Raw genomic sequence first — 11337 nt, 5'->3', positions numbered from 1 at the left:
CTTCGCGAGATCTTGTAACCCGCTATGGCGTCATCTCCTGGGATTGTGGTAACCTGCCATGATGTCACCTGTCATTAATATTGCACAAGGCCCAAATCTTAATAAATCTTCTCTTTTAACAAACCCCCAAAATTCGAGGCGTTTGCGCCGTCACATATCCATTTTGGTCTCCTCGATTCCCGTGCATGCCACTTATCCTTCCAGCCTTATAAATAGGACCAGGGGTCCCTTTTCACTCTCCCCTCTTTGCCTTCTCATCTTCAACCTTTCTCTCTCTCACAACGCATCTGCACACCTAAACACCGCCGCCACCGACCTCGTCTTCTTCCTCAACCCCGGCCGCTGCATCGACCTGAACGAGAACAGAGAAACTGTGGCGCCTCTCCATTGCTCAGTGGATCCAATAAGCACCTCTGCTTTCTCGACTGTAGATCTCAGTTAGGGTTTTCTGAAGTTCTTAGGAGTTCGTCGTCGTTCTTCATCATACCTCTGTTTGATCCTTTCTTTGATCCAAAAATAACTTTTAAAATATGCGGAATCTATTTCTGTACCTTCTCTCAATCACTGAATATGCTTCCCAGATGCAGAAATCTTGCCAGTATACTAGTTCCTTCGCTGCTGTGATATTAGGTTTTAATTTTACTTTCTTTTCCGAGCGGCGGTGGATCAAAAATTAACTGCACCATCTGTAAAACTTGTTTATCCAACACTTAGCAGAATTCGCTTTTGATAGATCTTAAATACCATTACTGTTATGGCAGCTTACATCACTAGTTATAAGTAGTCATATGTCATTAGGCCCCATTTAAGCCTCCAATGTGAATATATGCTGCAGCGTTCATCTCCGGCTTAACAAATCAAATTAAATCGGCAAATTTTCTTTCTTTTAGGCTTCTTCCCTTACGATGCCGAAGACAACTACCTCATGTAATTGGGTTCCTTCCACTGTCACTGAAAACACACTCAAGGACTTTGTCAAAGTCGGCTTTTTACCAGCAAAAAACATCTTGCACTGGCGCGCTCCCACACCTGGTGAAGAAAGACCTCAACCACAAGATGGTGAGGTCATTGGTTTTACTGATCACATGAATCGGGGCTTCTCACCAACTGGATCCAAATTTTTCCGAGACGTTCCGCACTTCTTTCAACTTCATCCTCAAGACATCGGACCCAATCCCATGTCAAACACCTGCAATTTTCAAGTTTTCTGTGAAGTATACCTTCAAGAAGAACCCATCGTTGAACTCTTCGGGGAATATTTTTACTTGAACCGACATAATGAGTTTACCAATGGACCCAGCTTAGAACTTGGCGGGGTCTCGATTCAATGGATAAGAGATGCTATCTTCCCTTATGCTTGCCTGCCAAATCACCCTAAGGATTGGAACCAAACATGGTTCTATTGTAAAGATATTTCTCCGGTTGATGAGAATCCACTGTCGGGTTATCGTGTCGAGCGGCTCAACCCCAAGCATCATCTTCCCGAGCGGCCTACTATTGCTGAACGGTCAAAGCTTGCACCTACCATTTCAAAGGTCAAGGCCTTGCTAGGAAATGGGTTAACCGGTATTGACCTGGTTCAGTGCTTGGTTTCTTGGAGAATCATACCCTTGAGCCGCCGTTCCGGCTTAATGTGTACTTATAAGGGTGATGCCAAAGATGCACTACGCTACAACTCCACGTGTTTAACTGATGACGCAATCAATGAGATGACAAAGATCCTTCTTAATGAGAACTTGGAAAGCTGTAGCGAAGTGGGACTGAACCCTTTCTGCACACTTAACCCGCCACCAGCCGTGAGTCTCCAAATTATTTATTTTACCTTATCATTCTAATACTCTATTAACTCAACCTCGATGACTTGCACATGCTGAATCCACTTTTTGGAAGGAGTATGACCATGAAGCTGCCAAGAAAGCCAGGGCCAAAACGAAAGCCGTCAAGAAAGCCGCCAAGAAGAATAAGAAGAAACTAAGTGCCTCCGAGATGTTTGAACTGGATGACAGCATTGAGTCAGAGGTAGCCCTTGACTCCCTTGGCTCCTTTTTCAATTATCTTATTGACACTGATTATCATCAGGATGACACGGGGTCCAGTCAAGCGGTCGAAGAAGAGGTAACTATTATTTCCTCCGACTCAGAGCCTTTGCCAAGACAGAAAATTCGACGAGTAACCCGGAAAGTAAGCTTTTCACACCCCTTAGCTCATTTGAATCCTCACTTTATTTTGAAGCAACAGCAGCACGAGAACCGGCATCGGACTCGGACCAGCGGAGGTGGAGAGTTATCCTCTGGTTTACCAAATACTCCAGCTCCGCGGGAACATCAAAGCGAGGTCCCTCCAAATTTAAACTCTTTTTATCCTATGGCAGGTCTTATTCGTCAGCCACTTAATTCTTCCGATTCGAATTATCAAGGGATATCTCACTTCTCTTTCGGTGACTCATCACAGACCCAGCTGTCGGCCTTCAATACTGCCCCTAGGTAACAATTTTTTTTCTACCACTTTGTATCGTTATACTTGTACTAACATCCCACAACCCTTTGTAGTGGAAAGGCAAAGCCTAGCAAGAAGGCCAAGGTGACCAAGTCGGCTGAAGACCCCAAAGTCCATGAGCTGGAGCATCAAATTCCAGCGTCTGAAGCCTCCATACAACAACCACAAGAGCCTGTCCATGATGTTCCACCAGAAATTCCTGACCTCTCTAGTGATCACACAAACGTTAATCCTTTGAATATCGAATCATCAAGCCCACTTAAACCGTCAGAAACACATACTGAGGATGTTATGATCACAGGCACCAGCTTTCAAGAGTCGGGAAAACCTACTGTCTTGGCCAAGCACTCCGCCAAACAGGAGTTTATTGAAAGGCGAAAAGTGAGATTTGACATTGCCAATTATTCTCAATTAAGCGTCAGTGAAGTACTCTCTGTTTATCTCAACCAAGTGCATACCAGCCGCGATCTTGAAATTGACATGGCGAAATAGATGCATCAGAAATATGAGGTATGAACTCCGGCTTGATAAATTATGCATATCTTGTCAGCCCCCAAGTCTACTGTGTATAATAGAATATAATATGCTATAGACATAGAATAGCTATGAGTATTTGGTAGAATCCTTCAAAATCTGGCTTTCACCATCGGAGTTAAACCGGATCTTTAACGATTGACATTGCATCCGTAGCCCCCAAGGGCCGGTTTAATCAGCAAGAATGAACCGGTACTGTTCGTCATTGTTTATAAATCAAAACTTACTTGTGTAGCCCCCATGAGTCGGCTGTGGTCGTTTGCAGCACAACCGGGTCATCATAAAGTAGTAATGAAAACGCGAGCAATATGCATTAGCCCCCAAGTGCCAAGTGCTCTTGCTTGCAAAGTGCTTGGGACTTATTCATATTTGTCGTTACTAGCAAAAGGCCCGTGTGTTGCATCGAGAAAAAGAAAACATTATATGCGCTAGAAAAATATCTAACGGGCTACATTGCAACATATAAAAGATAATTAATGTGCTTAAAAAGCTATATATTTTTATTTATTTATGCCACTCAAATAGCATGATTCTACATTAAATGATGATAATACCCTCTTGTGACTAATTGTTACATAGCATGCAAGACATATGCCATATGATCGAAGCAAAATGAAAAATAACTACATGGGTCTAGTCCAAGAGGGATCGATAGACAACTCCACATTGCATTTCGCGAAATTATGCCCCTGCCCATGACACCTACAGCACCAATTCTTCATGCAAATTTCTATATATATGTACATGTAAAGAAATTCTGTGGTTCAAGAGCAGAATGTGGACAAATACATTTCTATCCACAAAGTAATAAAATTTAATTATTACAATTTGGGTATGCAAACAAACCAAGGTGATTTAGAAATTTCATCCCATGAACAACTATTACAAACAAAAAACAGGAATTAAGACCAAACAGGAAATAAGCAAATAAATAACATGAAACAGCAAATCTGTATGCAGGTCTCTTGCGTGTGGCCCACCTCGTCCTTGGAGGAGCAGCTGTTGGTGGACGCCGCCTGCGTCGGATTGCCGTCAAGCTCGACCCGCCGGCGTGGAAGTGCACCTTGAACTTGGCCGCCCTGCTAATCTTCCTCTCATAAAACTAGACATTTGGAAATAACATGAAGAAGGATTCATGTGATAATGTATGTTCAGCAAATGTATATTAAATTTGAGCATAACCATTCTCTCAAATAAACTTGTGGCAAATCCAACTTCTTTGCATATCTAGAGATAAACAATGAAAAGTAACAATTAAGATTATCAAAAACAGATACATAACAATGGAACATAAAGGAAATATATGGCCATTACAATTTTTCTCAAGAAAAAAAAGCATTTTACTATCAGAAGTTTATCTTTTAGTAAATATAAAGTGTCGGTCACGTCGTGCCTACGTGTTCGAGCAGTTCTCCTACGCTGACACAGCAGGGATCCAATCTGAATCCTGGCAATCTCAATCTCTTCAGGAAAAAGTTTACCGCCGCATCAAAACAACCATTTCACTATTTAAAATTTTCAAGAACATTAGGTGAAAAGTCACCCCGAATTCTACAGGTAAAAGTCTGTTAATCCGTAAATCGAACATGAAAGGACATTAAGTTGTTCTCCCTTAATTTCATAATGGCTTCCTTGATGGATCCCGGAATAGGATAATAAAGTAGTGTGATCATCAGAGTTTAACATCTAAAAAGGATAAATGCATAATAAAGAAAGTAAGTCTGAGCGAAAGCCATTCAAACCTGCAGCATTTAGGTTAAACCGTGATAGTTTGATGTAATCTCACGCATCATTGACCTCCGCGGGTTTCAAGTATATCTTTCTCTCATGGCATATATTCTATATTAAATTAATACGAATGAGCAGCAACCACTCTTCAGTATCGAGTACAAGAATGGAATCATTTCTTCTGAAGGAACTACAAAAGAATGGTGTGTAGGAGCTTACTTCAGAATAACATCTTGGGTATCATCTCCACTGAGAATAGTCATCTATTGAGCTTCCTCGAGGACCCTTCGCAAGACTCGTTGTACTTTCTAAAATATTAAAAGGCATGTGATGACTTGCAGAAGTGTTAATATGAACACAAAATACAAAATACCAAGCATTTTACTCAAAGGAACCAAAAGAATACATTTGGAGAAGTTTACTCAGTTCCCATGTTAATACGAGCCTACAAAATAGTCTATGTTATATGCATGCGCAACTGGAATCACGTGACTCATGTTTCACCAATCAGGCAAACGTAAAGGTTAGTAAAGAGGGAGAAAGATACCTTGCTGGAGCAAAAGCAGTGATAACCTGAACAAGACTCCATTAGCTTCTCCGCATGCTGTTTGTACAGTGAAAAGCGCTTCGAGTGGCTGTAAAGGCTGGAATTTGATGCAAGGTATGGACCTGGACACGGAATGCAGATGAGCCTCTACATCCTCCACCAATTCATAGAAACAACCAAGCAACTCCACCATTCTTTGCAAATCATGCTCCATGGTGGAAGGAACATGCGGATATCGAGCGGCAATAGATTGCTAAATAAATGTTCAGCGATGGTAAGCACCTTCGTTCCAGTCAAGGCGCTGGTAAGAGGAACATGGTGAATGACTAATATGAGAGAAAACATAAAAGTTATGCAGCCATACCATGGATGTAGACCATCAATTAACTGTGACAGTTATAAGGCTATCACCCAAACAACCATGCACTTACTATGGTTGTGACAAACCAGTGGTGGTGGTTTCTTCATTGCATGCTCTCCATCAAGAAAAGGGAGGTTCAGAACCTCCTAATTGCAAGTTGAAATATGTATCTAATTGGAAAATACTGACCCAAAAATATCCATTGTCCTCCTGCCTATTTAATGTTGTTCCTCGAAATCACATTATTTTGTTCCTCAACATGTACGTCTTCAAATATACATCATTTTTGTTCCTTGAAATTCAGAATAATATGACCACGCAAACTGAACATTGCTGCTCTATACACCAGATTTCTGAAGATGCAAGTAAATTGAGAAAGAAATAACAGAATCCCTTGTTATTAAGGTTTAGTACGCACTTTTACAATGATAAATTACACTCCTGAACTTATGTCACACCAGGAAGTTTCGGAAGTTCCTAAGATGGTATGCTCAGATCTTGGAGAAGTACGGACAAATAGTATGCAGATAATCAATTTGCAGATTTCCATGCAGAAGAAGAATGCATCATCTACCAAGGACCAGGAAGCAACACTAAATTATGGCATGATATTATTCACTTCCTTTTGTTGCCAATGAACACTAAATCGTTCACTTGCTAATACAAGACTGCAACCACTACGTAGCCCTGTACATCCACCAAATACATTAATTAGTTTCCCGTGGACAAAAAATCTTAAACAGTACTCGATGTTTCCACGAAAGGCTTGCCAGGAGTTGTCGTGTGACTGTCAAAAATTGAGCATAATTGATTATGAAGAGATGCTTGATGGTAAAGAATCAAAGTAGATTGCTACATACTGAGGAAAATTCTCTCACCTCGTACACATCGCTGTTATCTCTGGCCATCAGCAGCTAGAGCCCTAGGTGCAGATGCACTTCCATAATCCATACTATAGGTGAGGAATCGTAGATTCTAGCATCTAGGGCAAGGCCACGATCAAAAAGGATTCTCCAGTGAAGCACAGAGGAGGAGAGGCGGCAAGGCATCCAATGGGTGCGCCAAGCGGGGCGGCAGGCCTCGAGATCCTTTGCGATGGATTCACTACGCAGCCGGGATCCTCGGTGACGGCCAAGAGTGGCTTGGACAGCGGTGGGGGCGGAGGTAAAGGGCGGCGCGGGGAGGGCGGTGGTGGCGGCGGCAAAGGGCGGCGGTGGTGGAGGCGGCAAAGGGCGGCGGCCCGGACGGCGGTGGTGGCGGCGGCAAAGGGCGGCAGCGTGGACGGTGGTGGGGTGGAGGCAAAGGGCGGCGGCATGGACCCAAACTACTTCTCCCCCGCGTGTCCGCCCCCGGCCGCCGCGGCCGCTTTCATCTCGGCGAGCGAGTGAGGAATTGGGTGGGGTTCTGTGGGTGATGGCGAGAGCAGGGGAGGAGGCATAGGATTGGTTTGGTTGTTCTGGTTTAATAGAGGGTTTTAGCGAACGAATTAGTACCACCTAGTTTATATTAGGATTTTGTCTATACAAATCGTAAAAGCATATTATGACATAAGAAGAAAGAGTATTGTGACGGTGAACCCGACAAAGTCAATCCGTGCTTTATTATTAGGGAAAGATATGAAGAATTTTTTTGTACGCATTAGCCCCCAAGTGCCAAGTGTTATTGCTTGCAAAAGACTTGGGACCTTTATTCCTGTAACCCAAATATGAATATGATTGCAAATCTATGCATGTACAGGACGCCACTGCTCAACTCCAATCGCAATTGGCTGATGCGAAAACCCGGCTGGAGCATCAAGAATCTGAGACCCGAAAGGCTGACTCAAAATTCAATTTTAGTCTGGCTGAGACAGAAAAATTAAAGACTAGTTTTGATACTGAAAGAACCGCCTGGGCTGAGGAGAGGACTGCTCTGATACAGTGGGCTGAAAAAGTTAAAGCTTCTCTTCAAGAGATAACCACTAAGCTTACCAGCTTAAAACACCGCATATCCCAGATGATTTCTGCTATATTTGGTAAATAGCATTACTAGCATCATAATCATGTCTTTTCTTTCATGTCATAAACTGTCTCTAATAAATCCGCAATTATTACACAGGTCCTAGAAGCAGCAATCTTGGTCAAGAGATGCTTGTGAAGCTCAAAGCCGTATATACGCTTGTTGAATAGCTATATACTGGAACTCAGCGCACGCTGGCCATGATTTCTCCAACTAATCAAGCACCCACTCTGTTGAGTGACGTCTTGAAAAAACTTCATGTTCTACCTGCTAGGATTGAAGAGATAAAGCGGTCATCTGCAAGAGCCGGTGCCGTGACGCCCTTAAGCCTGGCTAAGGCATGGCAAGCAGAGATAGACCCGGCCGAGCTAGCTACTGGGTATCCAAGCTTGAAAGAAGATGGTACTCCCTTTGACAAGAAAGACTTTGTTGCCTGCGTGAAGTAAATACGTCCTCTGGCCAGTCTGATTGCTGATGAAATGAATCTTTCAAAATATCAGCCGGCTTATGATATGGAGAATCAGAAGATGCCCATGTCGGCTTATAAAGTGATGGATCTGATCCCTGATACGTCAATTTTGCATCATTCTTTTATATCGATATTTATTACATTACGGGCTGTTATTTCACATTATGTCACAATACTTATGGCTATTATCTCTAATTTTACAAGATTTACATAAGGAGGGAGAATGCCGACAGCTGGAATTCTGGGCTAGAAAAGGAGCAAATATTAGAGACCTATTCTGCACAACTCCAAAAGTCCTGAAACTCCACGGAATACCTTATAATAAATAATGAAAAATCCTTGCCAAAGATGAAGTCCAGGGGGCCCACACCCTGTCCACGAGGGTGGGGGCGCCCCCTAGGGCGCGCCCCCTACCTCGTGGGCCCCCTGGTGGCTCTTCGATGACCATCTTCTACTATATGAAGTCTTTCATCGAGAAAAACACCATAAGCAACCTTTCGGGATGAAACTCTGCCGCCATGACGCGAAACCTTGGCGGAACCAATCTAGGGCTCTGGCAGAGCTGTTCTGCCGGGGAAACTGTAACATCCCAAATTTTCAATTTGGAATGTTATACATTAGGTCATCATGCATATCATATTTTATTTTGCTTTTGGTTTTGATCCTAGAAAATCCTAAGCAACTCAAGGACCCATAGAGAGAGTTGGGGATTTCGTTATTTACATATTTGAGTTTTCTCAAATTATGTAAACAGGATCATTTGATTTTGTTTATTTTATCATCAATTATTTTTATTACAAAAATATGAGAGAGGGGATAAAATGAATTTCCCAAAATATAGAAATATTGAGGATTTAATAAAAAATCAAATAAGATTTATTTCGGAGTTTTTCGGTATTTTTTTGAATTTAGGAAAAATGCGCGTTTTTCAAAGTTGTAGTTTGGGCCCAGATAAATGTTCACTTTATCGGGCTTGATTTTAGGAACCCGGCAAAATTTATTTCGTGATTTTTGGAGTCCGTTTAGTATTTCTTTTTATTTTTCTTCCGAGCGGATTTATAAAAAAACGGAAACCGACTTCGGGCCGTACTCGGCCAGGACTCCCTGGCCCGGGGCCTTTATATAGCGCCCGAGGCCCGGCCGAGAGCCCCAGCCCAGCCGAAACCCTAGCCGCCGCCGCCTTCCAGCCCCGCCCCCGCCGCCGCCGACTTGCCGGAGCGCGCGCCTTTTGAGGTTCGCCGCCGCCTCGTTTTCTGTGCAGTTTTTTTTAAAAAAAAATCTGTTCATCGTTTTTCTTTTTCGTCGGATTTTCCGCGGTTATTTTCTGATCGAGATTTCTGATCCGATTTTCGTTTTAGTATAACTTTTCGCTCGTTTATCGGAATCAGGCGATTCAAGCGCCTGGAGTTTCGTCTCGAAACCCTCTTTCCGAATAATCAACTTAAACAAGTTTTTGCTACTGTAAAATTTGCCCTAGATCCAGATTACTAGAATGAAGTTGTTTTCTTTCGCCGTTTGATTTCTTTCGCTTCGTTCGATTTGATTCTTTTTGCAACCAGGGTTCTTAAGTTGAACTTTCTGGTTAGATCTTCTATTTGAGTTTTACCTGTGCATTAGATGAGTACTTATTGTATGCTTGTTTGATTGTCTGCGATAGAATACCCGGAGTGCGCCGCCTGTTACTTTGAATCTCTAGGTTTTGCGGATCATCAGCAAGGCAAGTAACACTTTGATCATACCTTTTCTACAACCCAGTTTTATTGTATTAGATCAATCCTCACACATTGCATGATTAGGATCTAAATAAATTGTAGGATGGGAAGTAGATGAGGTAGTACCTATTACCTGTTTATTATCAAACCTTTGGGAGTTACTTCTACGTTTGCTTATTATGCCATGCTATGCTAGTAGATGTGGATTGGGTGAGTGATATCCATGACAGATGTGGGATTGATAATTAAGGGTTTATCTAAGGTGGCAACCTAACACACATCTGGGTGGATTGAGGCACCTGGGGTTACCAGGACTTGCCTGTTTTTCTTTGGACCGCCACCCAGGCCCAAAGGGATCATGAGATTATTCATACTAGAAACTTCCGTGTGCAGCCACAAGCCATTATGGGCTCTGACATAGTTGACTAAGTTGTGCGAACTCTTACAGTGGTAGACTAGCAGACGTAGGGGAAAGTAGGTGTACCGGTCTACCCGTCGTAAGGTGCTAGCACTTCTGAAAGACTGTGTCTCGGTCATCCGTCTTCTCAAACACCCTGCAGTGCGAGAAACCAAATGGAGGCGATCGAGTCTTGTGGGGAAAAGTGCGCAAACCTCTGCAGAGTGTAACAAACTAATCATGGTTAGCCGTGTCCCGGTTATGGACAATCTTGAGTATCTAGTACTTGGATTATCATGTGAATCTCAACATGTTACTCTAAATTAATTTTGATGGGTTTTAATGATGTTACTTAATTGGGATTGAGAATGCTGTCAACCATTCTCAATGTTTCACAACCACCATGATAGTAATTAATTTTATTCCTTTGAAGTAGGGAAAAATTGGCTTTACGCAAAAACTGTAACCATAGAGCTCTCCACCAGCCAAATATGCATATAGTATAGTTGTTGCATTTCCATTACTCTCTATGTGTTACCTTGCCAGCATATTCCATGTGCTGACCCGTTTTCGGGCTGCAACGTTAATGTTGCAGACTTTTCAGACGATTAAGGAGTTTTTAGGTCGTGGTTCTATACTCAGTGATGCCGTTGGAGTTGATGGACTCACTTATCTTCCAAGCCTTCCGCTGTTATCGTTATTAGATGGCCTTAAGCCATATTTATTGTAATAAGTTCTCTTTTGAGACACTCGATGTAATAAGTGTGTGATTGCTACTCTGCTATAAATCCTCCGAGTACTGTGTGGTGTCAGCATTACTGATCTAGGGATGACACCGGAGCACAGAGATCAGACTGTTTGAGGTCTGGTCGCTACAGAGATGGTACCAGAGCACACGCTGACTGTAGGACACGACCACTAAGCTAAAGACCTAGATCACTACTCACTCTCCTCTCTTCTGACTTCTCATCTTTTCTACTCTTTAGGATGGCGGATGCAAGAAACCAGTTCACACAACCGGATGAAGATACACCCTTTGGACGCCATTTGAAGGAAGTCACTAGATACCTGAACATAGGAATACCAAGCTTCACG

At 42.6% G+C, this 11337-nt stretch overlaps 1 long non-coding RNA gene across 4 annotated transcripts; it reads right to left on the bottom strand.

Moving 5' to 3' along the window:
• Positions 1-3744: 3744 nt before the first annotated feature.
• On the bottom strand, positions 3745-7120 carry LOC125531938 (uncharacterized). 4 transcript variants are annotated; one of them, XR_007293634.2, is made up of 4 exons: positions 6545-7120; positions 5306-6453; positions 4978-5066; positions 3745-4869 (listed from the first exon to the last, which is right to left on the bottom strand). It is a non-coding gene; the product is annotated as an uncharacterized LOC125531938 (long non-coding RNA). The 4 variants fall into 4 exon arrangements; XR_007293633.2 differs by having other exon boundaries at positions 4978-6453; XR_007293632.2 differs by having other exon boundaries at positions 3745-5066.
• Positions 7121-11337: the final 4217 nt, after the last annotated feature.

Source organism: Triticum urartu, chromosome 1A (assembly GCF_056163025.1).
Source record: "Triticum urartu cultivar PI428250 chromosome 1A, HENAU_Tu73, whole genome shotgun sequence".
NCBI classification, from domain to species: Eukaryota; Viridiplantae; Streptophyta; class Magnoliopsida; order Poales; family Poaceae; genus Triticum; species Triticum urartu.
The sequence above is the reverse complement of the archived record's forward strand: the minus strand, read 5'-3'. Positions and strand labels throughout refer to the sequence as shown.